The sequence below is a fragment of the Poromitra crassiceps genome (assembly GCF_964638095.1).
Source record: "Poromitra crassiceps genome assembly, chromosome: 16".
Classification (NCBI taxonomy): domain Eukaryota; kingdom Metazoa; phylum Chordata; class Actinopteri; order Beryciformes; family Melamphaidae; genus Poromitra; species Poromitra crassiceps.
In genome coordinates this window covers 31,129,672-31,155,518 of record NC_139645.1, presented here as the reverse complement: position 1 = coordinate 31,155,518, position 25,847 = coordinate 31,129,672, and positions in this window count along the sequence as shown.

Below are 25,847 nucleotides of genomic sequence, written 5' to 3'. Positions count from 1 at the left end.
ACGCGTTCATTACGCACTACAAACCAGTTGTTGGTCTGTTTCGGGCAGAGGGCCCAGGGTGGACCCCTTTCCAAGGATCGCTTATCACACTGGATAGTGGAGGCGATTGCTTTGGCATACTCTGCCGTGGGTAAGGTACCCCCGGAGGGTATCAAGGCGCATTCTACGCGGGGCGTTGCGACGTCTGCCGCGTTGTTGCGTGGTGTATCGGTGGAGGACATGTGCGCTGCGGCCTCATGGTCCTCTCATCACACGTTTGTTAGATACTACAACCTTGACGTGTCCGGTTCGCGTTTCGCGCATGTGGTACTTGTCAGTGGCAAGAAGGTAGTATCGTTGCCGCTCCAAATGCCACACGGTTTGGCATGGGCGTTTTGCCATGCGGCCGTGGTTCACCGATGACTCTCGGGTCGCTCTGAGGAGTCCTCCCGGCAGCAAGGGCGGTTGAATTTGGCACTAAAGTGAGAGCTTGAGTTCGAAACGAAGTAAAACGTTAGGGTTGTGCTACAACCCGGGTTTTACGAGTGAGAACGAGAGCTCTCACTACCCAGCGTCGCTGCGTCGTTGCATGCGTCGTTCTCAGCGAGCTGGAAGAAGGAGAGGCCTTCCCTGGTCTGGCGGACGTGACGTAGTCAAGTGGGTAAGGAATGAGGGTGGCCACCTCAGCCCAGGGGGGTACCACGCCACCTGTTGGTGGGTGGTTGGTTTTATATAAAGATCATTTTTGGAGCAAAAATAACATTCTTCCAGTGGCTGCGTGCGCAGGGGAGATGGCAATAGAGTGAGAGCTCTGGTTCACACTCGTAAAACCCGGGTTGTAGCACAACCCTAACGTTTTAAAGGTCCCATTCCGTGCAAAAGCTGTTTTTACTTGTAAATGCATATATACTGCTGTCAGCCCTCCCTGTAATGAGTTGTCACAAGCTCAGAACTGCCACAGTTGGATTTGTCCCTATACAGCTTCCCCCTGCAATCTCCTCCAAGCCACACCCCCAAACGCTTCGTTTGCCCAGAGGGGGATTTGGGACGTCACAAGCTTCCTCACGCATACTGCGCGGGTCTCTCTCACACAAGCTACCTGCACCATTTTGTCTATAGCCACAAAATTAACACTTCTAGCTGGAGCGACGCCAACTGTACGTGATCCAGCAACTGCAGAGGTGCATTCGGTAAGTCTAGGCATTTTGAGATGTCCTCTTTAGCGTAGTAACCGTTAACTTAACGATAACTCGCAACCTAGCGTGCTGGTCCACAGACGCTAATCTGATTGGCCGCTGGGAGCCTGGGGCGGGCTCTCCCTCAGCGGCCAATGGGAACTGTTAGTTCTGAATATATTATAGAAACAGACCGTTCTTGGGAAGCGACGAGATGAGGAAGTGAGAACTCCGTCACAACAAACGGGGTTGCTATATTTTCGACAAATTAATCCAGAATCATGTTTTATGGACCAGAGACACACGTTTTTAAGATGTTACAGCTGCACGAATTGGGACCTTTAATGACCATGGAGCTCTTAAACCCTATATCGCTGACATGTCAGAAATGGCTGACTCATGTGACTTGTGTGGTTGGTTCTAATTAGTCCAATTTCATTCATTCATTCATATCTTGATGTGAGAGGTCAAGGGACCCGTTTGAAAATATTCAAGTCCATTTACCTTTGTCAAAAACACCAAATTTTGAGCTATTTTTTGAGTGCTTGCCAGCGAGCTAGCATACTGTCAGTTCCAACGTTTTCGTCTGGATGTCTAATTTCCAGAATCTTCACTGTAGCTTGAGCGCACAAGAGCTCCAGTCCTCAAACATGGACTGCACTGTGCCATATTCTTCTTCCCACAGGGGCCCCCTGGTGGCTGCGGGGCTCTAAGCAGCTGCTTAGTTGGCTCACAGGGAGAGCAAAAAGAAACTAGATACCCATAAACACTGTTTCATAATCAATACATGAATATTTCCCCACAACTCAAATCATGGATATGGATATTGATTGTGACATTTATTTTTTGTGTCTTATTTTTCTGAATGTCTTTAGGTGTGGAAACCTACTGTGATGGCAGACAGAATGGAACTCAATGTTTTGGAGCTCTGGGAGAAACTGTCATTCTCCAACTGGTCACTCAGTTCTCTGAATCATATAATTATAAATGGATGAAAAACAAAGCTCACACAGTTTTCTTTATGAGAAATAATATGGTTACGGCTAACATGTTAGAAAACAGATTCTCCTTTACTCCCAGTAATGGAACTTTTAGGATAAGTAACATCAACCCGACTGACAGTGCTCAATATACCCTTCACATCTATCATCAAAATGGAAGTACAATCGCAGATCAAAAACTACAACTGTCCATTCAAGGTAAATAATTACTCTTATGAACGGTTGGAGAAATTGGTAATAATGAAATAAGCCACATATTCCAGTATCATAGCCACTTGTCAATTTGCAGCACAAAGTACTGGTCTAGTAGGAAGCAGGTTTCCCATGCACTAATAGGTTTGAAAAGTGTGTTTTGCATCAGGATGTAAATCGAATGATAACAGACATTTAGCTAGCACTGGTGTAATGCTATCACATATTTTCTAACTCTAGAGATGCGTATACATTGCCAAAAATCACTATGAGCACTAATCCCAAACCTACTGGCTCACGACTAATAGGCAAATATTTTGCTATTTGCCATTTTTACTATACCAAACTTGCTAAAAGTGAAAATAACCCTCTCAATCAATAACTCGTGCCAAAATGACACAGAAACTCTTTGTCATTTGTCTCTGTATGTCTAGTTCAAAAGTTATGATGATGATCCATTTTCATTGGAAATCCAAGAAGGCTGCAAAGATTGCCACCAAGACCCTTGCGACAATATTTCGAGTTAACATCAAAAAACTAATTTTGATGTTAACATGTGGACACCTTGAGGATTACAGGGGGTTCATGGGGACCCCCTCCCTCCATGCACCCAATTTATCCCCCACCCACCCGACTATAGGGGGCATGCTGTCTCAATTTGGATTCATGAGAATACTCAATATCAGTCATTTAACTGAGAATAATATAATGTGTGATTAATATAATTTATTATAGTAGATTATCAGGCCACTATGCGGCCTGCAAGTCTAGTTTGGGACTCCGGCCCAAGATTGTGTTGTGTGTGTAAGGTATTGGTAGGTGGCGCTATGCTGAATAGCACGAAATTCAGCGCTGAACTCTGTCAGGTACCCCTAAGTGCACTCCCTCTATGAGTAATATCTTTCTTCTGTATAAAGATAAGATATGGTATAGACCAAAGCTAAGAACCTATTGTCTCATAAAAGACAGTTACTGTGTAGAACCCTATGTGAAGTTTGATTTGGACAGACGGAAAATACGCTCTGGAACTCTTCCCTTGGCACTAGAGACTGGCAGGTTTAATGCTGCCCCTGAAGAAGATAGATTAAATTCCATGATTCTGTTTGTTTTTTCTGCATTGCAGAAATCATATGGCCCTACTAATTGCATTGCTGATTCTGTCAAAGTACAAACTGATGTGAGTCTATTCCCTCAGCCCGTGTGGCCTCCCCCCTGCTGCTCTATGAGTGTCTGTCCCAGGAGAGGATGAGGGTGTCCTGCTCCTGTAAGGGGGACAGTCCTCAGTACAGCTGGACTCTGGATGGACGAACACTGACAGACCCCCAGCTCTTCTCTGGAGATCATGAGAAGAACAACATCATCACTCTGACACCAGGCCTGTCAGGAGAGCTCGTCTGCTTGGTCAACAATCACGTTAGCAACGTCACTGCAAGCAAGAGACTATCAGCCTGTGAAGGTGAGCCAGAACGTAACATATCAGCCTGTGAAGGTGAGCCAGAACATAACATATCAGCCTGTGAAGGTGAGCCAGAGCGTAACATATCAGCCTGTGAAGGTGAGCCAGAACGTAACATATCAGCCTGTGAAGGTGAGCCAGAACGTAACATATCAGCCTGTGAAGGTTAGCCAGAACGTAACATCAGCCTGTGAAGGTGAGCCAGAATGTAACATATCAGCCTGTGAAGGTCAGTCAGAACATAACATATCAGCCTGTGAAGGTTAGCCAGAACGTAACATATCAGCCTGTGAAGGTGAGCCAGAACGTAACATATCAGCCTGTGAAGGTGAGCCAGAACGTAACATCAGCCTGTGAAGGTGAGTCAGAACGTAACATATCAGCCTGTGAAGGTGAGTCAGAACGTAACATATCAGCCTGTGAAGGTGAGCCAGAACGTAACATATCAGCCTGTGAAGGTGAGCCAGAACGTAACATATCAGCCTGTGAAGGTGAGCCAGAACGTAACATCAGCCTGTGAAGGTGAGCCAGAACGTAACATATCAGCCTGTGAAGGTGAGTCAGAACATAACATATCAGCCTGTGAAGGTCAGTCAGAACGTAACATATCAGCCTGTGAAGGTGAGCCAGAACGTAACATATCAGCCTGTGAAGGTGAGCCAGAACGTAACATCAGCCTGTGAAGGTGAGCCAGAACGTAACATATCAGCCTGTGAAGGTGAGTCAGAACATAACATATCAGCCTGTGAAGGTGAGTCAGAACGTAACATATCAGCCTGTGAAGGTGAGCCAGAACGTAACATATCAGCCTGTGAAGCTGAGCCAGAACGTAACATATCAGCCTGAGAAGGTGAGCCAGAACATAACATATCAGCCTGTGAAGGTGAGCCAGAACGTAACATATCAGCCTGTGAAGGTGAGCCAGAACGTAACATATCTGCCTGTGAAGGTGAGCCAGAACGTAACATATCAGCCTGTGAAGGTGAGCCACAATGTAACATATCAGCCTGTGAAGGTGAGCCAGAATGTAACATCAGCCTGTGAAGGTGAGTCAGAACGTAACATATCTGCCTGTGAAGGTGAGCCAGAACGTAACATATCAGCCTGAGAAGGTGAGCCAGAACGTAACATATCAGCCTGTGAAGGTGAGCCAGAACGTAACATATCAGCCTGTGAAGGTGAGCCAGAACGTAACATATCTGCCTGTGAAGGTGAGCCAGAACATAACATCAGCCTGTGAAGGTGAGCCAGAACGTAACATATCAGCCTGTGAAGGTGAGCCAGAACGTAACATATCAGTCTGTGAAGGTGAGCCAGAACCTAACATATCAGCCTGTGAAGGTGAGTCAGAACGTAACATATCAGCCTGTGAAGATGAGCCAGAACGTAACATATCAGCCTGTGAAGGTTAGCCAGAACGTAACATATCAGCCTGTGAAGGTCAGTCAGAATGTAACACATCAGCCTGTGAGCCAGAACGTAACATATCAGCATGTGAAGGTGAGCCAGAACGTAACATATCAGACTGTGAAGGTGAGCCAGAACATAACATATCAGACTGTGAAGGTGAGTCAGAACGTAACATATCAGACTGTGAAGGTGAGCCAGAACATAACATATCAGACTGTGAAGGTGAGTCAGAACGTAACATATCAGACTGTGAAGGTGAGCCAGAACATAACATATCAGACTGTGAAGGTGAGCCAGAACGTAACATATCAGCCTGTGAAGGTGAGCCAGAACGTAACATATCAGCCTAGGAAGGTGAGTCAGAACATAACATATCAGCCTGTGAAAGACCACTTTAACAGGAAGAAGCCTTCAGCAGCTGGCTCTAGGTGGGCTTCCATCTGCCTTGACTGGTTGGCTTGAGAGACAAAGAGAGAGAGCAGATAGAGCTCAGTGTGTCATGGAAAACACTCCCCTTTAAAGGGAAGAAAACTCCCCTTTAATTGGAAGAGAAGGCAGTCTAAGCCTATAACAGAATAACTAGGGCCCCTAACTATAAGCTTCATCAAAGAGGAAAGTTTTAAGTCTACTCTGAAATGTGGAGACTGAGGGTGTCTGCCTCCGGGACCGAGACTGGAAGATGGTTCCAAAGAAGATGAGCCTGGTAGCTCAAGGCTCTGCCTCCCACTTCTACTTCTAAGAACTCTATGAACCACAAGTAGTAGTAGTAGTAGTAGTAGTAGTACTATGCACTCCGATATGATGGTGCCTGACCATTAAGGGCCTTGTAGGTGAGGAGAAGGATTTTAAATTCTATTCTGTATTTTACAGGGAGCCAGTGCAGAGAAGCCAGTATGGAGAAATATGCCTATTATATATGCATATATATATATATATATATATATATATATATATATATATATATATATATATATATATATATATATATATGCATATTCCTAGTTGTTATCAGAAGATATGCAGCAGCATTCTGGATCTAGTCCAGCCTGAGACGTATAGGTAGATGATGAGACAAAGCGTGCCTGGGCACACATACAGCTTCTGGAGAGAAAAAACACAGCTTGAGTCAGGTGATGTTTGCATGTGAGTGTGAGAGAGAACCTGACAGGCAGGAAACCTTGAGCAATACTGAGAAACAGAGAGCTCTGCTAAACAGGATGAGGTTAGGTAGAAGAAGAGGCATTGTCACATCTGCCTCTGTCACAGATCAGAGAAATGTTGGTTCATAGAAGCGGGGGTGGGGGGTGAGGGGGGGGGGATTGTCTGATGAGCTCTGGGTTAAGGCCCCCTGAGCTCTTGAGCCTCTGGGCCAGTTCCCCATTGGTCCGTCCAGTAATCCATCCATGGGTAGAAGAACAAAAATGTATGATAAATGACCAAATCAAGTTTAAAGTGGAGCTGAACCCAAAAATGACTTTTCTTTTCTTTTAGTTCAAATACCTGGGTATTCAGTGCAGCTATTTAATAATGTATGCCAAAAAAACGAGACATACGAAAACATACAACATTAAGGGAGCAATAGAAATCAAACAATGGTAAGAATTAGATAGAAAATATACAGATAAAAGTAAATTAAAAAGCAATACAAGATAACAAAATGGGAGAACTATATAAAACAGGGAGACACTACAGAGGCACCTTATCCAACAGCCATGCTCTAGTTAATGTTTTTAACCCATTGATACCTGATGCAGCATTTGTGTGTGTATCCCTTTGCGGTCTTAAAGGGATACACACACAAATGAGGGATATACACGCAAATGCTGCATCATGTATCAATGGGTTAAACTATGCAGGATGCGAACAGATTTGATGTGCAAGTCTAGGCTGTTCCACTCGGAGGCTCCTATGTAAGAAAAGGTACCTTTGCCAGTGAGATTTTTGAACCTATCCACCTTATTTTTGTGAGGCTCCCGCTGTAAAATAATTCTGGGAGCAATATCCGGTCTACAACGTGAGCAGCTGTGTTTACGCTGGCTTGACGCTGCCTGGATAGTACTCTGCACTGCAGCCCATGACTGCAGCGCGTGCCTCCTCGCATCGCATTTCCTTGTCGAACTCCGACGTTAAAAGTTTGCTCGTCACAAAATAACACTTGTTTCGGGAATGTAGCCCATTGAGATAAATAAAAATGGAGGGAGGATCTCCATCTCCTGCCTGTATTGTCTATTGAAGCCAAAATCTTGTCAGATCAGAGAACCAGAGTCTGCGCAGTAGCTCCGTTGAGTTAGAACCTCTGAGAGCTCCCCGCCCCTCTGAACTTTCTTCTGTAGAGCTGCTGTTTCTAGAATGCGCACAGTGCGTTGTGTATTTATATACAGTCTAGCTCTGTAAATATTACACTTGAAGTTGTAATATTTTTTGTCTCGCCAAAAGTAACCAGGAAGAGTCCCACTATGAGATCAGTTTATCAAAATGACGCCTGTACGAAAATCTGATTTTGGTTGTCGGGGATTTCAGGCCTCCCGGTCTGCTGCTGACTGCTGCTGTGCTCTCAGCGCTCTCAGCGCGGGCCGGAAGTGGAGGCAGGCCGCCTCACTCAAGACAACAGCCTCACTGGGGCAGTGTAGTCCATGGGCCAAAGCCCCAAATTTCACTCATTGGTATCACTCAAAGTGGCAAAATCTAGTCACATTTTTTGAAAAGGTACATGTCCATAGATGATATTTTGGTATGATAACCTTTGCTAAGTGGTAGCTTTGTCACAGTTATCAGCACATGAAGTTAACCACCCCCTACAATAAATTGGTATCTAGGCGCTGGTGCATATCCTACTTTAGGCTCATTTTCAGGACCTTTACTCATGTTTTATGAAGGCATGGTTGGTCTAATTTTAAAGGGTATCAGCCAGACAAGTCAGACCTCCGGGCTGCTCTCAGCCCGCAAGAGGAGCCAGGGCTGCTTGGCTCAGCCTCTCACTGGGGGAAATTCTCGGATGAACAGCTCTGTGTTGATTAGCCTAATGTTTCCGCGGCATTTTGATTAACTTTATGATTACATTTCTTTTGGCGCAAATGTTGGTTTAGCAAATGTAACCGTGAGGCTACGTTGTTGTACCCGCCCGGTAGTGTGTGTAGGCAGGCCAACCTACGTTAGCCTAGACCTGAGCCAGGCTGCCTGGTCTATTGCCTGGTATATCGTTACTAAGAGAGGAGCTTGTGAAGAATGAACATCCCCACAGTCAAAGCATTTCCCCCAGATATGCATATAAAAACGTTTGTTGCTTTAATAGCCTACAAAAAATAAAACGTCTGTTTGTATGTCATGCTAACCTGTTAGCGATGAGCTAATGGTGCTTGTGTACTACTAGGCCGCATCTCATCTTATACCCGGGACGGGAGTTAACGTTATAAAACACATTTCCTGTCGGTTGGGCAACCTGGTCAGTTCTGAAAACATGTGTCTATTATTGTGTTATTCCAGCTATCGTTATCGGTTGTTAAAGGAGAATTTCGGTTTTTTACACCACGGTCCTCATTTCCAGTTTAGAATATGATGTTTTACTCACCGAAATAGTTTCGCGTCATTCGGATGCCCAGGGAAGATTTTGAGCTCCGAGTACACTCTTCAAACAGGCTAGAACCGCTAGAACGTGAGCCCACGGGGCATTCTGCACGGCAGTGCACGCGTTCTCTAAATGACACTTTTTCTGTCAGATCACGGTTCATTATGGTTATAAATATAATTATTTAGCTAATAGCTAGAAGCTAGGCTAACAACAACACCGCAGTCAGTGTTGATCTGCCCCGGATGGGGTTACAGTGCGTATCGTCCCCCTCTGTGAAACCACTTCTTCAGAGAAACCACAGAAGGGGGACGATACGCACTGTAACCCCATCCGGGGCAGATCAACACTGACTGCGGTGTTGTTGTTAGCCTAGCTTCTAGCTATTAGCTAAATAATTATATTTATAACCATAATGAACCGTGATCTGACAGAAAAAGTGTCATTTAGAGAGCGCGTGCACTGCCGTGCAGAATGCCCCGTGGGCTCACGTTCTAGCGGTTCTAGCCTGTTTGAAGAGTGTACTCGGAGCTCAAAATCTTCCCTGGGCATCCGAATGACGCGAAACTATTTCGGTGAGTAAAACATCATATTCTAAACTGGAAATGAGGACCGTGGTGTAAAAAACCGAAATTCTCCTTTAAGTTATAGTAATATGAAAAACAGCCGACTAGCGCAAGCAGCTAATGCTAGCCTGCATGTTAAAACCATTGTGTAGCCTACCTATAACGTAGCTGGAGTAACTCATAAAACACATATTTTCTGAACTTACTTCAGTCCCCAACCAACGTTAATTCCTCGCGCACAAAACATTTGTTTTCATTCCTCAAAACAATGTTCTTTTTATTGGGGTCCATTGATGTCTGGTAGCCAGCACAGCCAACATGAGCCACCGACCTCCAGGCAGCGTTAGATAACATGAAGCCGTGTATGTTGTCTATTGACGATAGATCTATAATGTGCAGAGCCCGTCCAGCCAATGACGGCTTGAGACTGGCTGCCACAGCTGTCAATCATCCATTTTTATCCCTTTTTATATGTCAAATAACTACTTAAAAACAAACTGATCAGAAAAATGACCACTTGCACAGGCATTAGCATGATAATGACTATCTAAAATGATACAAACCACCTTTGGAAAAAAATTATCTGACGTATACTGTGATTATTTCGGTTGTGATTTTCCCATCCACTAACATGGGGAGGCGGGCCTTGTGACCTAATACTGGATTCAACCGCCAGAGCGGCGATCTAACATGCAGCGGCTTCACTAAACGGGACCAGGGCTGCAGCCTTGATGTAGCCTAATGATGTTATCTATCACATCCGCTAACCTGTTGTTGTTCGGCATTTATCAGCTCAGCTGCACCGTTTACAGACGGGTACATTAGACGGGCTGTGTTGTGTCAAGCTAGACGTAACAGGGGAAGAGGACAGCAGAAGGAAGCAGCACCCATGGTGCATCATGGCCGCCAAAAATAAGGTGGATACAAGCACAGGTTAGCAACACTGGATCTAGTAAAAACACTATGAGCTTCCCTGACATGAGTACTTGTCTAAGAACTCGGGGACAGAGCCATAAATGATCTTGTGGACCATGCTAAGTCTACCCTTTCCCATGGTTGTGCCTCCACTGGAAGCCAGCTGGGAATTTGAAAATGGCTCCTGCCAATGTGAGACCGAGGGCTCAGTTTCAATATTACCCTCATCAATTTGTTCTCTGCAGTCTGAAGCCTGTTTTTAAGAATTTTTGTCAAAACAAATAATAATAATAATAATAATAATAATAATAATAATAATAATAAAGGTAATAATAATAATAATAATAATAATAATATGGCCCTAACCTGCTCTCTCTGCCCCCCCCTCTCTCCCATCTTCCCCACTCTCCCTCTAAGTCTCTCACCCAGTTGAATTGCAGGTGTTGGTGATCTGTGTGACAGTGGGGGTCGTGGTTGTGCTGCTGACCGTCAGTCTGCTGCTGCTCTACAAGTGGAAGAGGACAAAGAGGGACAATGATGGTGAGTGACACACACACACACACACACACACACACACACACACACACACACACACACCTTTTAGCCACACACTTGCTTCACTTGCTTGGTGTTGGCGGTAGCCTGCAGTTGGTCTTGTGGAGTGTTGCATTATGGGGCACTTGGTAACGCCAGGTTATCCTCAGGATGTGTTGCAGACAGAGATGGGGACTTGAGACTTGGTGACTTGGACTTGAGTCGACTTGAGTCCCTGTTTCAATCACTTGCGACTTGACTTGACAAAAACGCAATGACTTGAATCTTGACTTGGACTTGGAAGTTAAAGACTCGGGACTTGACTTGACTTGAGACGTAATGACTTGGATGACTTGTTTGTGTTCATCAGTTTAAATATTAAATATTAACTTGTTCAACGTGTTCAAGTGTCTGTGTAAAGTTATCCGGTATGCAAGTTCCCATGATAACCCATTCTCATTCAAATATCTTGAGGTGAGAGGTCAAGGGACGTCTTTGAAAATGGCAATGCAATTTTTTTTCCCTCGCCAAAATTTAGCCTATAACTAACTAAGTTTCTTTTCTTTCTTTCTTTCTTTCTTTCTTTCTTTCTTTCTTTCTTTCTTTCTTTCTTTCTTTCTTTCTTTCTTACACTTTCATGGACAGCATGAAGGAAGCAGAGCTAACAGACTTACCGTTGTTGTAAAATGCAGTCAGTGACCCATACAGTGTTCACTGTGGGGAAGTTGTCAGTCAGCAAGTTAATGAATTGTGAATTGTAAACTAATAAATTAAATGTGTTGACATCAGACGATATGAGGATCTGATTCTTATCTCTGATCACAAGATCCTATTGTTAGAGAAAGCACGCTGATGGCACAGTGGCTCAGTGCTTTACACTGTTGCCACTGTTGCCTCACAGCAAGAATGTCCCGGGTTCGAACCCCGCTCCATCCCAGGTCCTTCCTGTGTGGAGTTTGCATGTTCTACCCATGTTTGTGTGGGTTTCCTCCGGGTGCTGCGGTTTCCTCCCACCATCAAAGACATGTACAGTATGTTAGGGTTAATACGTCAGTGCCCCTGACCAAGGCAACGGCAAAAGAACTGGAGTTGGTCCCCGGGCGCTGCACTGCGGCTGCCCACTGCTCCTAGTTCTAAGTAGAGGATCTGTCAAATGCAGAGGATGAATTTCTCCATGGGGATAAATAAAGGATAACTTAACTTAAGCACCAACATACTAATACTAATAATACTAATTATTATTTTTGCATATAGCCAGCATGAAGGAGTTCATACAGTATCTAATCTCATGTCAGGGTGAAGTAGGCTAGTAGTAGTTTCAGATTCCATTTAGATTCCATATTTAGATTTCCATATTTACCGTACCCCCTCCATATTTGTACTTTTTGATTACATTTAGATAACATTTCTATGGTGCAATTACTTTTGAGTTACATCTTCACCCATAATATTTTCATCTCTTAGCATTTAATTTTATTCTCATCTGAACTTCCATGGCAAATTTGTTCAACTTGAAAAACAAACTTCCTGTGGTGTAAAGTTCACAGCCCGTGACATCGTCATCAGGTTCGGTGGAGTCGCCCTTTGGACTTCCTTCTCCGTCTTCATATCACATGCTTTATGGTTCAAACGTTCACATCTTTATTATCCCCGAGGAGCAATTTGTTGTACAGCCAGCAGTAACCATATAATCATCAGACAAAGCCAAATACTGAGGTAACACTTTACAGGTTAGCATGACGGTTGTTACCAATGGATGCATTCGGTCTGGTCTTCTAGTTTCATGATGCTATCAGTATCGTCACTATAGCTTTATAAATGAGTCTGCTACAGCCTCTGAAAGATAGTCATGTTGGCCACTGGAAATGTCTTGCAAAAAGGGCACAGTCAGAGGTTAAAAAGGCAGCAGTTTTGGCACCACCTGGTGGTCTACCTGTGCACGTCCCTGTGTGAGTGCAAGCTGGAAATGGCATCGTCATGATTGGATGACTCACTCATGCTCCTCCTTACAGCATTGTCATGATTGGATGACTGGCTGTCAGTCACACTCCTCTCACTGGATTTTTTCCCCATGGAGAAGGCACTTACATTAGTAGTTATTTAAGCATACAGTTATTTGACTTTTGTTTGGTTTGATTTCATTTATTTAATTATAATACAAATTAATTCATTTGTCATACTTTTTGAACAGGTTAGATGTATTGGTCAATAATATCACTACAGTATTAGACAGATATGCTACTAATACTGTACCGTGTCTTTTCTCTTTATAAAGCAAGGTAAGACTAGTATCTTGGGAGGGGGGGAAGTGACTTGAGACTTGACTTGCCTTAACTAAGGACTCGACTTGACTTGACTTGATATAACCTGTGACTTGACTTGACTAGACTTGCAAAAAACAAAATGACTTGGGACTTGCTTGAGACTTGGACCAAATGACTTGGGACTTACTTGAAACTTGGACCAAAGTGACTTGGTCCCATGTCTGGTTGCAGACATCTGATATGGAAGGCCTCATGCATCCTGAGGTGGGACCGTACAGTGTTCACACCTTACAGCTAGAGCTGTCGCGATTCCTCGAGTACCTCGAATAACTCGAATAATTAAAATGATCGAGGCCAATATGATTCGCCTCGACGCGGCATTTAGAGATTAGAGACTGTTTCTCACGGACGCTTACTGGTGTGGCACAGCGCTCTTCCGGTGTAAACACGCGAGGACACATGATCGCAGACAGACCAGAGAGCAGCTACTGTATAGCGAGCGGACCCCGCAAAATGGAACGAGGCGGCGGAGAAAGCAGACAGGAGGAGCCGGGAAGGGAAGAACCAGGGCCGAAAAAGCGACCGAAACTGTCTAAAGTGTGGGATCATTTCACGCTGAAAAAGGACACAAACTCAGTGGTGTGCAAGTACTGTAACGATACTTGCATATCACAACAGTACCTCGTCAATGCTTCAGCACCTGAACCGTAAACATCCAGTCTACGCATCCACCAGCGCATCTACGTCGAGCGGAGCAAGGTAACGTAACGTTAACTATACACAACGCTAATGTAAATGTATGCTAATGATTGCTACTTGATATTAAGACTAGTAGTTGTTGTGCTGCTGGCTTGCCACGTTGCCAATATGACTATTAGTAACTGCATTCACGCTGCATTTTTTTGATGTGGCTTGCCGTTTTCTGAAATACAAATACAAAGCTCAACCTAACCTAAAACGTTAACCTAACGTTAGCGGCTAATTTAACAGCGTTGTGTGTGTGTGTGTGTGTGTGTGTGTGTGTGTGTGTGATCACACTAGCCTGTTGGTGTGTGTGTGAGAGAGAAAGAGTGTGTGTGTGGAGAATGTACATTTACACACCCTAGACCGGTCGACTCTGCTCATGATGATTGCAAACAACTATTTAATTTGTGCATTTTAGGCTCCAATTATTACACCACCTGACCTGTTATCTTGCTATTCTGATATTTGTGTCAATAATAGGCAACAGGTCTAGGGTGTGTAAATGCGCATTCTCCAGTTTTGTTATGAACTTACCTAATAAATATCAATATTAATTATTATTTCACCTCTTTTTCAGCGGATCACAGCGTACTATGGACAGCTTTGTAAGGACGGGTCCATCATGTTCAAGTGAAAAGATGAATGGTGCCACTGCCAGTTCTATGCAATTTAAAAATAAAAATGTTGTTTTTTCTAAGAAAGAAACTAATGTAGTTGTTTATTTGAAGAGATTTATCTTATTTTTTGGTGTATATTTACGATAAGCCCTCGAAAACACAAAAAAGGGTTCTTATCCGATTACTCGATTAATCGATGGATTATTCGGTAGAATACTCGATTACTAAAATAATCGATAGTTGCAGCCCTACTTACAGCTGGAGAGGAGAGTTGTCATGACGTCTGCCAGCTAAGCAGATATTTTGGTTTAGAAGTTGAGGTCTTTATTTTGAAAGACTTCTCCTGAGTCTGCCAAAGAAGCGAGCTGACCGGAAGGTCGTCGGTTCAATCCCCGGGACCGGCAGGATAAATCTGGGTGGGGAAAGTGAAAAGGCAGCGCTTGCCCCTCCCTCATCAACACCACTGAGGTGCCCTGGATAAATCTGGGTGGGGAAAGTGAAAAGGCAGCGCTTGCCCCTCCCTCATCAACACCACTGAGGTGCCCTTGAGCAAGGCCCTTAAACCCAACTGCTCCAGTGGAGCTGCTCAGTGGCCAGCAGATCAGACTGTGGTTGTACTGGTCAGCTTCCAGGTGTGAATGTGTGTGTGAATGTGAACAGGGCGCTCCTGAAAAAGAGAGCATTGCTCTCAGGGAGAGTCTGTATAAATAAAGGTTAAAAAAAAGAAGAAAAGAAAAGATAATGCTTGTTTAATCCGGTTTTGTATCTGGCTTTCGATGCTGCACTGGTCAGAGAGGAAACTGTCCTGTATTTGGAAGATTCTACTATTGCAAGTGGTTTGTCAGAGATGGTGAAAGCTGGTATATGAGATAGGGGAGTAGATGCCCACTAGCATACTACTTTGGTCTTTGCCACATGTACAGAGAGACGCAGCCTGCCATATGCTCTAGCAGCAGCTGTGAGGGTAGCTTGCAGTGCCTCCGGTGTGTCGACCACAACTGCACAGTCATCTGCATCCTGTAGTTCCATGACATGCTCACATGTTTTTGTTGTGACTGCTTGAAGCCTTCTGACGTTAAAAAGGTTTCCATCAATTCTGAAGTCTACAGTTAGCCCACTGTCCCCCACAGTATACAATAGTATTACTATAGAGTACCCTCCCCCACCTCAAAAACACACACACGCACGCACGCACGCACGCACGCACGCATGCACACACACACACACACACACACACACACACACACACACACACACACACACACACACACACACACACATACACACACACACACACACACACAAACCTGTGTACTGTCTGTCCACAGGTTCGAACTCCAGGGGAAACTCGGGTAGCAGAAACTTGCAGGTGAGTTTTTCTTCTACTTTTTCTAATGTTCTACTTTTTCTAATGTCATTGGCTGGGTTTCCCAAAAGCTTCTTTGCGCTAAGAAGCTAATTCAACCCTTCTTAAGGCCCCCTTAAGAAGCAAACGCGTTTCCCAATTGCTTCTTTACGAAGGCATGCGTTTCCAAAAAGCTTCTTAGCGCTAAGAAGCTTCTTTGACCCTTCTTAAGGCTCCCGTAAGAAGCCAACGAAGCCAACGCGTTTCCCGATTGCTTCTTAGCCTAAAATTATCTTCCAATTATCCTCCGTTAAGAAGGCTGCGTTTCCCAAAAGCTTCTTAGCGCTAAGATGATCTTTCGTTAAGAAGGTTTTGTAAGAAGGGTCTGGAGCCTTCTTAACACCTTCTTAATGACAAAACACTGGCAGATCCAGCCGCGTCAGGCAAAAGGAGATACTTGTGTCCACTGTTCCTCTTGTGTTTTTCCCTTTTTCCTTTCTTTCATGCACCCTTTATTGTTTAAAATTGGGGAACACTTGAAAATCTCCCCTGTATGTATGGTTACTTGTGTTTTAAATGTTTTACCGTAGGCTATATTTCTCTAATCAGAATGGATTCCTTTTATAATGTTGTGGATTTATATAGCACCTTTCACAGAACCCAAGGTCACTTAAATTCTGTAGCGTTTCTCTGTTTTGTTGTATGCTGTGTATATAAAGCAATTTGAACTGCAGTCCATGTCTGAAATAAATAATGTTTAATAAAGTTTAACATGACCATGATTAGGTGTTAACGGTGTTTCTCAACCACTGAGTCGTGGCCCACTGCTGGGCTCAGAGTGCCATCAAGTGAGCCGCTCCAGTTAAGATGCTTCTTAAGAGCCTTCTATTTTTTTTATTTTTCTCGACTGTTAAGAAGGCGTTTGGGAAACACTTCTTTGGAGCCTTCTTAACTCCTTAAGAAGCTTCTTAACTCCTTAAGAAGCTTCTTAACTCTTAAGAAGCTTCTTTGTTGGGAAACTCAGCCATTGTTGGTTTCCATGGTTTCTAACACTAATATATATACACACACACACATATATACTGTGTGTGTATGTATGTATGTATGTATGTGTGTGTGTGTGTGTGTGTGTGTGTGTGTGTGTGTGTGTGTGTGTGTGTGTGTGTGTGTATACATGTATATATACAGTATATATACAGTATATATATATATATATATATATATATATATATATATATATATATATGTAACACCCGTCCCATGTAGCTAGAGTATCCAAATAGGCTTAGCGTGATAGTACTATGGGGCGGGGCCTGGGTTATGGTTTCAAATTTAATGGCGCCATATACCTGTTCATTAAATATTCACTCTTATTCATAAAACTAATATAACTGGCGGTGCCTCCAATAACGTTCAGGAAATATAAAATATATATATATCCCTGTTGTTGTATATTGTGTGTTTTTAATCTACCTTTTTAAACAAATATTTATTACCCAAATATGAATTACTTGTATATGAATTACACAACAAGTATGCTTTAACTACAATAAACCCAAAACGTGGGGATTTATTACTATAGGTAACAAAATGTAGAAAAAAGTGCTTCGGATCACATATAAAATAAATGCAAATAAAATAATATGGACAATTGACAAACAACAATTATTATTTATCTATTTATATTCCAATTCTTTGTTATTGATTTATCCATTACCTCTAATTTATATGTCCAATTACTATTATGTATAACCTCTTTGAAAACAATACACCTCGAAAATATAGACGGTTTTCACCAGAGCGCAACCCCACCGCACTTCCTTTTTCTCAGCATTCGGCAAACTGCAGAAATATTCACTCGACATCATTACTTTTGTTTTCGTTGCTCAGCTGTATAGACGGTTTTCACAGAATGGTCAGTCCTGCACTTGAATGTTTTCTTTTCTTTTATGTCCATGGCAAACACTGCAACAGGAAGTGAGCGGGGGTTCAATTTAGAATGTTTTTGTTGTCAAGTTAAAACCGTCTATACTGTGGGCCCACACTCACACACACACACACACACACACACACACACACACACACACACACACACACACACACACACACCACACACACACACACACACACACACACTCAAACCCAGAAACCCCTGTTGCAGGCCTGAGTGTAGCTTGGGAGCATGGAGGCCTGAAAACTGTAATGGCCGCTTCACTTGTTCACACAAGCAGGTAAAACAAAAGGCACGTGCAGTCAGTACTCACGGAAACCAGGGACTAATCAGAGGGGGGTAGTTCATGGAAGTAGGGGGTAGATGATGGATGGGGCAGATGAATGGTAGAAGAAACAGCAGACAGTCCAACAGCAGCAGCACACCCACAGGACAGAGGGGGAACTTCTCCACATGGTCCAAACAGAGCTTTCCTGGTCCGCTCTCTCTCAGTGACCACTGTCCGTCTCCTGAATCAAATATATCAGCCAAGCAACAAGTCCAAACACTATTTCATGGCGATTTAGCAGTAGCTTGTCTTAACCAGTTGCTTCAAATGCAAAGCTAACAGTTCGACTGCAATGCTAATGACGATTTAGCTAAGCTAACGGCTAAACGCTATTAGCAACAAAACATAGTTTTTACACTTCTAACATTCAGTTACAGCATATAAAACAACACACAGACTTGTATTTACCTCTTATAGATAACACAACGTCCAAAACCACAGGATACTGGTCGTCAAACCCTTGAGTTATGAACGAAATGCTCTCAGTAAAATATCTCTTGTTCTCTGAATGGCAACAAATTGCTTCTGTCATTCCCCAACTCCGATAGATGCTCAGCTCACCACTAAGACGCGCCCCTAACCCTGAGACTGGACTTGGGTTGGCTGTTTGATTTACGACTTCCAATTACATTAAAGAAAACCAATGATGGACAGATTAGGCTACAAAGCAAGTTAGGCTGATCGTCTGACTACACAAGTTTAATCCTTGAATGAACAAACAAACTATATGGTCATTTGCATGAACTCCAAACTTTGACTCTTAAAGCTGTAAACAGCATGACTTCTATTTTATTTTATACATTTTATCATCCATGTACAGTTTTATATTTATTTATTTATTTTATCCATGCATACATATTTAAACTGTATTTATGCATTTTTAACTTTATTTTTACTTTAACTATTTACATCCTGATGTCTACATATATGTTTTACCAGGGCTATATATATATATATATATATATATATATATATATATATATATATATAATTATGAGAACGGTGGCCTATTTACACCTGAGCAGGATCTAAAGTGTTAAGTGTGTGTTAATACAGAACAGATGTAGGATACATGCAAGCTGTAGGTCTGTTTCCATGGCTTCCATGTATTTGAGGTGTGCTGTCCTGTCTTGTCACCTTGCTATACTTCACATTGTTTGTTGCAGAGTGTCACCTTTAAGAACTCTGCTCCAGCCTCCAAATCCAATCCAGACCCCACCTACCAGAGCCTCAATCCAGCCACCATGGATCAGCACCAGTCATCCTCTAGTGCCAGACAGGTGAAGTCAACATCAGAGATGCTTTGCTACAAGCAGAAACTGCAGGAGCTACTGAAGATACAGATGCAGCCACCTTGATTTGGCAGCGGCTCCCTGACAGGTCCTTGGCAGATTAAACAAAGATAACACAGAAACTTAACTTAATACTTAAAGGAGAACTTACCTCCAAAACACTTTTTTTCAGCTTTTAACCAATATATCGTCGCTGTGCAATGGAAGCCACTTATCTCCAAATCGCCAACTTTTCAGGAAACGGAAAAAACCCCGTGCTCATAAAATACTGAACACCACGTTGTCATATTTGACACATGTCTTCATTGTAGACAGTTTATCGCTGAATGTGTCATTACATTATAAATATCTCACCTGAATAAGCTCAAATGCTGTTACCGGATTATCACACGGAGTCTTGAGCACTTTCTGGCGGCCAGACAGCAGCGTGTGGGAGCCTGCCTTTTAGAGAGCGCGAGCACGAGCCGCTGTGCTCCAGGCAGCGGGGACGCGCGGGCGGAGAGCTTCACTCTGCCAAGCCGAGGAGAGTGGCTCTGTCATGGGTTGAGCAGTCCCGGAGTAACGTGACATTATTCTTGTCAGAAACAACTGCGATTTGCATACTTTAAATGAGTTTGCAGCCCAAGGACAACCCGAAAACACCTTATTGATCTATTTACGTCAGACGATGCCAGAATCAGATTCAGATTCAGATTCAGATTCATTTATTTAAAGAATGGGACTTTACACATTAATGAACAGTACAGCCGTACAGTAAATATGCCAGGTTGTAGCCCAAGGGCTAGTTTCCACCTGTAGTCCCATGGCAGGTTGATGTAATCATGAAAGCGAAAGAAAAATTAATAATACAACAAAGATTAAAAGTACAGAAAGTTAGTAAAACCAAAAATGATTAAAACACACAATTAATAGTACCAAAAAAAAATTAATAGTATAAAAGGTTAGTGAAACCTAAAATAAATAAAATAAATAAAACACACAGAGCATGCTGCAAAACATGGCAAATGATCTGTTAAGTATGTTAATTGTGATCACATTGTTGGTTTGATCTGAGCCATATTTTCAACTGGCCTTTGAAGGTGGCGAGACTCGGGCATTCTCTAATCGAGGGAGGTAGATTATTCCAGAGAGTGCTTCCCATGAAGATAGGGTCTTCTGACCAAAGGAAGTTTTTCTAAAGGGGACCTCACAGATCTTGTTCGTAATGGCCCGGGTGACACGGGTCGAGTTGGCGGTCGCACGATATTTGATAAAGTCAGCAAGAGGAGGCGGCGCCAGTCCATGTAGAACTTTGTATATTAGACAGGCAGAGGTGAAATTTCTAAAGTTCTCAAAACTTAGCATGCCATATTTACGTATGACATGGCAGTGGTGATGAGAAAAGGGTTTTTTATCTAGTATTTTCAGGGCTTTTTTATAGAGTAGTTCGGCTGGTTTGAGGATGGTTGCTCCTGTCAGCGACCAGCTAGTTATACAATAGTTCAGATGCGAAAGGATCATTGAGTGTAAAAATAAAAACGCAGCGTCTGTGGACAGACAGCTCCTTATTTGTCTGAAATTATACAGGTGGAATTTAATTTTTTTGGAGATCATTTTAATGTGATTGCTGAACGTTAAATTGGAGTCCAGCATCACGCCTAAGTATTTAAACTCGTTAACTACTGATAATTCCTCTGACCCCAGGAAAACATTGGAGCGCGAAGGTGCAATGTTTTTTTTAGAAAAGAACATACAAACAGTTTTTTTTGCATTCAGCACGAGACAAGATTTAGTTAGTCATGCCTGAATATGAGAGAGAGCTGAAGATAGGACACGTGCCGCCTCCACTGGGTTTTTAGCCCTTGTGAAAATAACTGTGTCGTCAGCATAAAGCTGGACATCTACATTAAAACAGTAATCTGGAAGATCATTAATGTACAGGGAAAAGAAAATTGGGCCCAAAATTGACCCTTGGGGGACCCCTACTGGACAGCTCAGGTAAGGGGAGCTGACACCGCCAACCACAGTGCACTGCTCCCGGTGAGACAAATATGATTCAACCCATTTAACACATTAAGTGCCAGAGACGACCTAACTCGTCTTACATAATCCAGCGCTTAAGTGCCAAGGACGACCTAACTCGTCTTACATGTTTTTTTGACGGTGGGACATCAATCAACCCCTTTTACATCTTCGAGATAACTATAGGAGCAAGAGCATGTGTGTAATCTATTTTACCGACCACTAAGTGGCGACAGATACAGAGAGAAGCCACAGCCACGGGACCCGTACACCAAAAGCAGCCGCCTCCCGCGGAAATGGCTTGGCGATTTTACAGTCAGGAGCCCGGAGACACACACACAGAACGGACAGAGATCCCCTCCCCCCCAGAGCCGCGGAGCAACGCGCGAACACACACACACACACACACACACACACACACACACACCGCGGGAGCAAGCCATTCAAGGAAATGGCTTGGCGATTTTACAGTAATCCATTTCAGACTCGTCCCCGCACGCAGGCAAGCAGGCAGGCAGGCACGCAGACAGACAGGCAGGCAGCACAACGCGCTTCTGACACGCCCGCTGTTAGGAGGAAGGAGGAGAAGACACACGGAGGGAGGAGTTTGAATGAGAGGGGTGTTTCCTGTTGTTATGGAGGAAATTACTGTTCAAAACTATTGTTTAGAATGTCTGACGGTCTTACTGATGCCAAAAATGAATGGTTAAAGTGACTGTTTCACAAAAAGCCATTTATCTCTGAATAAATTTCCAGACGCTGAAACCATGCTGTACTCAACGGCTAATATCTACATAACTACTAACTCTGCAAACTAACTCTTTTAGACAGAGAAAGCACACATTCTATTAGTTATTTTTAGATGATTGGTGTTCATGAATTCTTAACAGAAAATAATCCTCGGCTGTTCTAAAATGAGCCAGAATCGTCAAAAACACCCCTGGCACAACTTACCTACAGGAATGAAAACATGGCTGGCATTCAATGTGTTAATGGCCTCAGCAGAAAAATTGAAGCTGGACAATTTAGAGAGGAGCACACTGTGGTTGACGGTGTCGAATGCCCTCTTAAGATCGAGGAACACAGCTCCCACACAACCATCCCTGTCCAAGGAGCCTTTTATCACACAAAACCAAGCCGAAACACAGCCGGCATTCGGGTCAGCAGCTGCCTGGTGACTTTTCTGGGGAAGTCCTCATGAGGTGGGGCGGAGCATGGAGGTCTGACTGTCACATACGTGAGGTGATGGGCGGGTCTAGCATCCAATGGTGGTACGTGTTACATACTTTACCCAGTAAAACGTGTTTTTATTGGTCATTTAGACGCCAAAACCTGCCAGTAGATGCAGGAGAATGGATATATTCCATTTATACTCAAAAGTGAAAATCATAAAAAATGGACTTAGGTGGTTTTCATTGCACAGCGACGATATATGACTTTGGGGGTGATGTGTGAAGAATTCTGGTCAGAATTTCCACATTTGACACCAAACTGTTGCCATTTTACCATTTGTATCATTTTTCAGCAGCATACCTGGCATAACACTGCTTTTTTTTTTCTCAAATGAATGGGATATTTGACACGTCATGACGTCATGGTGAACCAAAGACTATGGGATTTCAAGATAGTTACTCCCCTACTCCCCCTGTACCCTTTCGGCTCCTCACAACTCCAAGCCTATTGCCATGATGTCACTTGACCTGTTAATTTATTACAATCGCCTGTTATTTTCCTACCAACTCCTATGTAACACAATACTATCAATAAACGCCACTATAATCATAAAAGGAAGGACATAGCAAGTAAATCATTCCCAACCTTTTTCATACTAAGGGGCCCTATGATGAGATTTGGTCTCATGTAAATCTTATTTTTTATTTTTTATAGCCTAGATATGATTTTGTCCAGAATTCCATATAATTAGGTTGAGAGACAACGAATGCTGGAATCCTCTCAAGGACGACTGGTGGTCTTCTGTGCCCCTTTTCGCTGGGGACACAGAGCTGCTGCACTGACTGCCCGGAGGGAGGGAGGGGTTTATTGTGTGTTTGCAGCAATCAGCTCCGAGAGCCCAGCATCAAAGTGAGAGCCTCAATTTCATCCTTCCGCAAACAAATCTTATCGCAGCGCACATGTAAAATATAACGCTATACTACGACGTGAAAGCAGCAGCAGCAGCAGCAGCTCTGTGCTCTCAGAGCACAGAGAGCACAGTCTGACATTTCCGCGGCTATCAGTCCGACTTGGAAGCACTTTCTCTCGGCCAGTCTGCTCTCTCATGCACCCGCGGGGGCGCGCGGCAGCAGCACACAGCAGCAGTGAGAGGCGGGGGCTTTCAACAGTGACATTTCAGCAAACAAATCTCGTCGCAGTTTAGCGGACATGTAAAATATAACGCTATACTACGACGTGACAATGTGACAAAGCTTCTCTAAACATATCGGCTAATATAATATCATCACTGTGTACAAGCAACGCCAACTTTTCTGGAAATCAAGTCAGCAGAGCAGAGCGACTGGCTCTGTCTGTGTGTGTGTGCTGCTCGGGGGGATTCGCATGGGAACAGTGTGAGGAGGAGAAGAGCTCTGCGCTGCCTCCTGCGCCCTGAGAGGAAAAATCAGAGGTGTTGTAACTTTCAACAAGAATCACGAAAAGCCCCAAAACGCAAATTAAAAACGGATTTCATTGCGCGGTTTATCTCTAGTTAGACGAGGGAATTACGTGGAGAAATCTCGCATTGTGTTACCCCAGAGCGAGAGGTTTGTCCTATTGTGGGTGTGCTGCTGTTAACGAGCCCATGTCACTTTGCTCTCGTAACGTAGTTTGAGTAGTTTCCATAGAGATACATGCAGAAAAATAATTAAATTTCTAGTTCGCCACTGAATTACCAAATTGATATAACTTTCAACCATTTTGAGCAAAGCTCTTTCCAAACAGGCCACCAGCGTTGGCTAGTTGTTGATATTTATAAAGATATGGCCCCTCTCAAATAAATTATTTTTGAGGCAGTAGGCAAACTGTAATGGCGTCGATTTCCGAAAAAAAATCTGGACTTGAACACAGCCAAAGAGTCCAGTATAGACAAGAGTATATGTCATTTCTTGGTTTTTTCCATAGGTATTTTCAAATCACTGTTCTAATACATATCTAGGGGGTAAGTCCTCCTTTAACTTGACTCAACTCAATTTATCCTAAGTTTAACCAATTCAACCTCTTAATAAACAATACATATATTCTTAGTTACTCCAAAGCAGGGTCCCTTATGGCGTAACAAAGTTCAGTTCTTTGCATGGCAGCCGCCTGGCAGCTGGCTGGGATCTGGCTGTGAGCGCCAATTCAAGATGGCTGCCACTGTATGGTGTTGCCAGTTCCTCCTCGTGGTGGTCTTCCTTGGTTAAGGGTGGTCAGAGGATTCACATTTTTGAGAACACTTCTGCATCTTCAGCAGGTAGGTTCACAAGCGTTTTGTCCCTTAGCCTGTAGGCTACACCTCGCCTGAGGGGGGCAACAAAGAGAAAATTAGCCTTCGCTTGCAGAAGCTTTTCCAACTGCGGGCTCTCGTCAACACAACCATCTTGAGATGGTCTCAGATGCCATGGCTCCATCTTCCCAGTTGCTTCCTTCAGTTGTTTGGGTTCCAAGCCGACCTTCTGTAAGAAATATCACACTGATGTTGCTGGGAAACCACAGCAGCTGACTTCAGTGGGGAATAAGGTTGCGTGCTGTGCCTTCCTTTGACAAGAGCCAGTCCAATCTAACTACTGTAGACAGTGGCCTCTGTTGGAATAGATTTAAACAGCAGTACAGACTCATTGTAGACATTCACCTCCAGATGTATTAACTCATTGAGTGCCAGCCACTTTTGGAGAACGGACGCTCCCAGTGCCAGAGTTTCAGAGCGTTTTCAGTGATTTATCGAGGCCCACAGAATATTGTGTGATATTACTATGTAAACACTGAACATGCACAAAGAACGATGAGGCTCTCTTCTATCATCTGCAAAAAAAAGTTTATTGATACCATTTTCCGTTCTTTAGTTATGAGCCGGAGAAGATAGGTTGTTTTGAGCAAAAAGACACGTTTCAAATTAGAAGCTGAGTTATTCCGCCTTTTGTGAAATGCAGCATTTCAAGCACATTCACTGAGTCTGAAGCTAATATTTTCTGATGTAGTGACGTGGTGTAGTTGTGTGATGCCCTGCGTGCCCCACACCCCTCTCCCCCCCTCAGCTGCAAACTCCTCCCCACACTAACACACAGCCTAACACGCACCCAGTCTATTTTCGGAGCGCTCAGTTTTTGTGCGCCGGCTCCCAGCGCGACACGGAAATGCCAAACCGGACTGCAGGGAAAGGTTTGGCCCTTCGGCGTCGGGTGCTGCCTTTCTGGCGGCTAATCGTGTGGAGAAACTATACAGACAGACAGACAGAGGCAGAGGGGGTCAGTTGTGGGCGCGGATTGACTGCTGTTCGCAGCCAACGTCAGCTGCAGACAGAGCAATCTATATGGCTCT